A 7,172-nucleotide genomic window follows, 5' to 3' on the forward strand; every position below is an offset into this window, starting at 1 on the left:
GGTACTGCCCCACGAACTCCCTTGCAGTTGGTGCTAGTCGACGGCATAAAATTTGGGAGAGTACCTTGTAGGCGGCGCTCAGCAATGTGATTGCGCGGTAGTTGCTACAATCCAGCTTATCGCCCTTTTTGTAGTTTTTACGCATAACTGTCCCGCTATTTGCCAGATTTCGGTAATGACTAATACGATAACGGTAGATTAAATCATTTTTAAATTAAACTGTTGAAGTTGTTGAGCTAAAATGTAAAAACTCTCTGGGTTGCCTCTATTAACTTTGTCTTGGTTTGGAAGATCTAATTATGAAATTTAATACCAATGAAAGCGTCGTTCCCGAGGTCGTTCCATAAAATAATATAGACAAAAATAGAGGCCTGAATAAGAGAAACGCGGATAGAAAATATGACTCTGCCAACACTGCATTCATTCTTCTTCATCAAAGAACAACACATGAAAATGAAGAAATGGTTTATGTAGATAAAGTCTCACAATCCGCTATTTAATGTGTCCACATAATTAAACAATAGAATCCAATAAACAATGCAATTTCATTTCATAATCTATAAATAACTTGCATATATTATTGCAAACTTATGTAAAATTTGTTTATTTAAAATGGCATAAAATCGAATTTAGCCGTTTTCAGTATTTGAGCCAACATTTTGGCTGCTTGACAGGTCTCCTGCTCGATTGGCTGCTGTTTTTTGACGGTTCGATTGGCGGCACATACTTATCCGCGTTTCTCTTATTCAGGCCTCTAGACAAAAATAAGTGAGACACAAATGCCGCGACATTAAGCAACAATTTTTCAAACAAAACTTGCTGTATTTTAGAATAAAAAATTACATCAAAATAGCCTGCTCTGAGATATTGTGTATCCGGAATAAATTTATACCGCTTTTTATACCGAAGTTGGATTTTTCTCCAGATACAGGCAAATTTCCCAACTTCGGAAGTAGTGCGCTGGATTCGCCTAAAGATGCGCTAAACAACGCATCAATTAGTTTGACAAATAAAACTTCGGAAGAAAGTTCGGTTCGGAAGTCCCGACTTCCGAATTCTAACTTGGTGCTACGCCGACAATAAAAAGTAAAAAACTACAAAGACTAGCATGGGAAAATAATCGTTAATAAAATAGTAAAAAGGATGATTGATGCGTATTCATCGTCTTGATGAACACATGTTAGCGAATAACTTCAATCAGTGATTGAAAAAAAAAACATTTAAATTAAATTTTTAATCGCGTTATGCGTAACATCTGGTAGTACCCACCCACTCCCCCACCTTTTAATGTAACAAAGTATAACGCAAGTTGGACCTCCCCACTCCCCTCAAAAGCGTTACGTAATTTGTGAACAGACCATTATGTTGAGTTCTTGAAAGTTTAATTTTTTGCTTGAGTAATTTTAGTTTAATTTGAAGGTAAAACTAGTGAGTGAGTTTTAAAAAATAAGTGGTGTTAAATGTTCAGTGTTTTTCTTCCTAGTTTAGGGTCTGTTTAAATATTACGTAACGCAATAGAGGGTGGGGAGTTGTTTAATATTTGTTACGATTTGTTACGCAAAATATAGCGGGTGGGGGTCCTTCGACAAATTGTTACGCGTAACAAATAAATTGCATCGTGTTTCAAATTCTACCAAAAACATGATTTCTCCAAAAAAAATTGTTACGCGTTACGCATAGGGGTGGGGCACATAACATATAGGCATCTTTGCCGTGGAATGCGGTCCTTCGATGATTTTGGAACGCTAGCGAACCTAGCGGTGGAAGTCAAGCTTTACTGAACAACGCACATTAGGCAGAGCAGCATCGCATGCTTTGCTTTCTCTTTCTGTCGCCCTGGATATACGGGAGTGCCGTTCGTCGATTGTTGATACACAAAGAGCCTACTTTGAAATTTGCAGTTTGTTCTATGATGTCTATCTGTTTTGCGGGTGGGGGTAGTTCTAAATTTTGTTACAGATTGTTACGAGTGGGGGTTTTTTAAAAACAACGTTTTTCGCGTTACGTAATATTTGAACAGACCCTTAGTGGACCGAGGTCCAATCGATTGCGTTTTCTGCTCAGATAATTTTATTAAAGTGAATTAATACGAAAAAAGGTAATTAAATCTAATTATGTTGAGCAATTCCTTAAATTTAGGCTGTGAACTATTCCACCGATTCGTTTAACTTTTAGTTAAAATATGACACTTCGATGGTTATTTTCCCATCGTGGTTAAAATTTTACCCCGAAGCCGACCCATTTGAGTTTTGACAGATTGATAGGGGAAACTGGACACACATGATCCCCACTTTTTGTTTAGCATATTTCTCGGTGTAACATGCACAGATTTGCACGCTTCTTGATGGACTTGATAAAGAATTTAATAAGCTATTCAAAACGTCATTGGAAGCAATTATTTGTTCATGAAAGTTATCAAAAAATCGATTTTGCTGAAAGATAGAAAATTTGGCATTTTCAAAACTTGCGGGAGACTTGATCCCCATATAGGGGGAAATTGATCCCGTTATGAGCTGAACATGTTTAGGTTCTTCCAAGTCTAATGAAAGGACGCATTGGTCTAGCCTCAAATCCTAGCAATTCTTCATAGTCTGTCGTAATAGCAGTCGTGCAAAAATTAAATAATGTTGGTTTTAAAAAAGGCAAGTATTTTGGTTTTCGAATAGAGTAATAGTGACAGATAGAATGTCCACTATAGCAACAAAATTGGCATAGTGATGATGATTCATCTGCAAACCATTCACTCCATTAAAGGACAGTGGTCATATCACGACAACCATGATGTGCTCAAGAGGATCTCGTTTTGTGATTGATACAATTATGATTCCAAAAATGGTTGATCGATACATAAATATATCTTTGTAATTTTAGAATCTAATTTTTTTTTATTAAATGTCTGAAAATTGGCCACACTGCGAATGCCCATGGTAAATATCCCTGAGTACACGTAAAAAAATAACCTTATATGTTATGGCAAAAAACCATTCGAAAATACTCATACCACAGACAAACAGACGCAACAGCTAGAACAATTTGTTTCAAAATCCATCGCCCATTTATTTTACCACACCTTAACGTGCATGTTATACGAAACACAGTTTAGTACGACAATGTCAACAGAAGGCGCTAGTGTGAGATGTCAAATACAAAGGTATACGCACAGATAACAGATATTGAGGCTAGCATCCGATACGTGTGTAAACATCCGCAACCGTTAATTCAAATGTATTTTAAATTGGGACCGCGTTTGGCAATCGATTGGAGATGGCGCAAGGATCATTGTTATTGAAAACGCAGCCCAAAAGCGGCTGTCAAATGCATTGGCTGCGTTCGACGGTTGTTAATCAGCTGCGTCCGTGTGTACTGCCGCAATCACTTGAGTAGATGGCAGTAGTGGGCCAACGTATATCAATTCAAAAGTTTACACAGGATTTTCAATAAAATTTGTTCTAGCTTAAATATCTGTTATCTGTGGTATACGATGCGCGCGCCCCTGGATGTGAGACTCGCAAACAGTTGAATTTAAAACGACTGTTGAGCTCATGGTCGATGGGAATTTTCTCAGTGTTACGTCTGTTTGTCTGTGCTCATACTCTTCATTATGCCACCTAATGAATGATCCCATACCAAAAAGCTAATAACATTCATAAGTTAATAAAAAGTATAAGTTTCGGAATGTATGTGACTAATGCGATGTATAAGTTTTTTCTTATACATATCATTAAGCGCCTGCTTTGGCAAAAAAGTATTAGAAATATTAATAATAAATAACATTAAATTTTTTTACGTGTACCTGTTTTGAGATCAATAAAAAACTTGTGATATATCGAGATCGCCAGACTATTTACTACCAATACCACAACCGTGATCATACCAGGATGGTGACTTCATACATCAATATGGAACTGTCACGCATCATCATTTTTGTAGTGTGTGTTATTATTACACAAATGCGATTTCTCTTAAACAACTGACTAAAAGTTGTTGAATGTGCCTATTATTGAAAAATTCTTTAAGAAGATTTACAAATAAATGGTGATTGTAGGCAACCTTCTCTAGTTTAAACGGAAAGAATTTAGTACCAGATCGTACAACACTGATTTTAATCCCTGTGATTTGTTGAGTATTTTCAAGGCCTAATTTACACACCTTTTCATATAAAATAATGTTAAAATGCATTTAATAAAACTTATCAGAAATAAGTATGTTCAATTACATTTTGTTCTGGTTAATGAAATAAGGCTGTTGAGAAATTCAAATTGCGCTTGTATCGTCTGATTGACAAAATTAAAGAGAAATTAAATTTATTTATACTACTAGAAAAGAATTTTAACAGATCAATTAGTTACATACAATACAATAATATGCAACGGTATACAACAAACGCCTTAATATATGCAATTTCGGGATCAAGTGTGTCCAAACTGTGGGGGATCAAGTGTGTCCATGTTGAGTATTTATCTTGTTTTTTAGAATTCAATGGAAAATAAGCAATAGTTAATTGAATGAATTTATTCAATTCTACAACAATAAAACTTTGTCCAGTAAAAACTTGGTACATTTTGGTTGAACATATTAAAAATTATTAAACTTTTCTCTTCTGAAGAAAAAAAGGATTGAGAATGCTCAAATAATAAAACCTCTCTAAAACCCATATACATAAAGTAACTAATATCAAATGTTACTCAGATTCAATTATCTATCTAACGGATCCGTTTGCACATATCACTGGTATAAAAATGTGATTAGTTTTCGAGAAAATAGGGGGGGATCATGTGTCCCCGGGGATCATGTGTGTCCAGTTTCCCCTAGTTATTCGGAACGAAATGGATTTGGCGCCAATTTTCTCGCGAACAAAGTTTAACTATCGAATTGTCAAATCTAACCATGCTCCGGAGTAGGGTTATTTTTAACCACGGCGAAATAACCATCGAACTATCAAATTTTAACTAAAAGTTAAACGAATCGGTGGAATGGTTCACAGCCTTAATGTGATTTCGTGTTGGACACGCAGCGCCCTGCGCTTTTTTCGTACGGCTGGATTTTCTGTCGCTAATCGGCGGCATTCATCATCTTATCGAGATTCCGTTCGTGGTATTCTACCACAACTTCGTCCGTTGACCGTCCGACCCGTGTGCCCAGCGAAGGCCCGCCTCAAGCAGGTAGCTAAACGGAGGTGAGTGAGGTCGCCAGTTCATCGTCACGCTTAGATAAGATTACCTAAAATTAGGTTTTTATTTTACCTAAAATTAGGTAATGGATGTTTACTAGAAATATCGGTAAAAATTAGCGATAATTCTCGTTTCTTTTTACCAACTTTTAAGTATTTGACGTTTTTAGAAGATGACTTTATTTTTTACCTAAAATTAGATTTTTCTTGACTGTAAAAACAAGTGTTTCTGCCGGCTCTTCCTGCCGTTCCTGCCGCGGAATCCTTCGGACAATATCGAGATCAACGATTTAAAACTGAAGGTAAGTCGTTGATTGATAAGGGACAACTTCCGGGAACAATATATAAACTTCTGTTTACTTTCAGAACTCCGGAAAAATTTGTTTTGGTCGGTCACGGGTTTGCTCGCTGGCATTCGGACGATGATCAGCCGCCCTTAACGTGGGGAACAGACGCTCCTAACATGACGAACAGACGATCGATCAGGTTAACACCTCCGGAGAAAAGTAACGTCCCTCCCTGTAAGCATACAACCACAGTTCCCACCGGGGTTAGTTACCTGACCTTTCTAACGCTTCCAAGATGCTCGATCAGGGTAACACTTCCGGAGAGGAGCAAATCGATCACACCCCCTCCCTGTCAGCATACGACCGTAGTTCCCACCGGGGTTAGTTACCTGATTTTCCCAAAGATTGCTCGTATCCCGGCCAGCACCACGGGGAGGTAGGGTAGAGGCTGGGTAAGAGGCTTAAGACCCAGCATTTGCAATGCCATACAACAGGGACCATAATCCGGCGGAAAATTTAGCTGGTTTCTACATTCGTCTCAATAAAAATAAAAATAAATGAATTTATTGAAGAATTTTGTTTTTCTTTAAACAAAACACTAAATAATAACCGAATAATCGGTAATTTTCAACGTTTTTGCGTGACCAAAACAAACATCCAAAACCTATTTTTAGGTAAAAATAAACGACCGAAATCGGTAATTTTTAACGATAATTCTTGATCACCACCACTACCTAACTTTAGGTAATCGATGATTACCTACATTTTAGGTATGTGCACTTTAGTTCGATTATCGGTATTTTTTACCGACTTTTAGATTATCCTAACTAAGCATAGCGAATATTCTACTATTGAATATTGTTTCAATTACCATACATTTTATTTCATAATTCAAGAGGTTTATTGATCGATTAATACATAACACGCCTGCGTAACGCATACAAAGTGAAATTATAGACACTTCCGAAAGAAGGGTCAAAATGGATGGGAAAGTTCTATTTTATTCTATCACAACCAACAGGTCGTGGGTGGGCTGCGGGGACCTCAGTATATAAATATAGAGGTAATTGTGGTCCATGCGCGTTGATGCAGGGGTGCTCGTCTCCTACGTGGGTTATCGATAGAGACCGTTAAGTTACAGTCGTGGTTTGCGATCGATGGGTGGTGAGGTTACCAGTACCACCTAAAGCTATGTTTATTAAGAATACGGAGTCATTTATTGTATTGCAGCGGCACGGAAATTGACCGCTGCAAGAATTCTTTTACAGCGGTTTGTCTACCTAGGCGCCCACTTGATGTGGTATAAATTTCACGATGTTTCGTGCAGCGAGTCAAAAATTATTCCAGATTTAAGCCGAAAGGAGAGAAAAAAATCTGCACACCCAATCCTGCTTATCGACGATGAAACCTATACGTCAAAATGGATTTCGGACAGCTTCCTAGCCCAAAATTCTACATGGCCACAGCACGAGGAATCCAGTTTTCCGCGAGCGGTAATGGCCGCTAGCTTGCCTGCGGGTCAGTCTCTGATTTGACGTTTCTGGAGGTCAACTGCACCCACCATCCGAGAATTTTGATCAATGTGGTATGTCTTATATGCAACATTGGTCAAAATTCTCGGAGCGGTGGGTGCAGTTAACCCCCAGAAACGTCAAATCTGAGACTGACCCGCAGGCAAGCTGGCGGCCATTACCGCTCGCGGAAAACTGGATAGT

At 37.9% G+C, this 7,172-nt stretch overlaps 1 long non-coding RNA gene across 1 annotated transcript; it reads left to right on the forward strand.

Annotated features, from left to right (window-relative positions):
- Nucleotides 1–5,296: 5,296 nt before the first annotated feature.
- Nucleotides 5,297–6,031, forward strand: LOC134224506 (uncharacterized). Its single transcript, XR_009982965.1, has 2 exons — nucleotides 5,297–5,472; nucleotides 5,537–6,031. It is a non-coding gene; the product is annotated as an uncharacterized LOC134224506 (long non-coding RNA).
- Nucleotides 6,032–7,172: the final 1,141 nt, after the last annotated feature.

The sequence above is a fragment of the Armigeres subalbatus genome, chromosome 3 (genome assembly GCF_024139115.2).
Source record: "Armigeres subalbatus isolate Guangzhou_Male chromosome 3, GZ_Asu_2, whole genome shotgun sequence".
In the NCBI taxonomy this organism is placed as follows: domain Eukaryota; kingdom Metazoa; phylum Arthropoda; class Insecta; order Diptera; family Culicidae; genus Armigeres; species Armigeres subalbatus.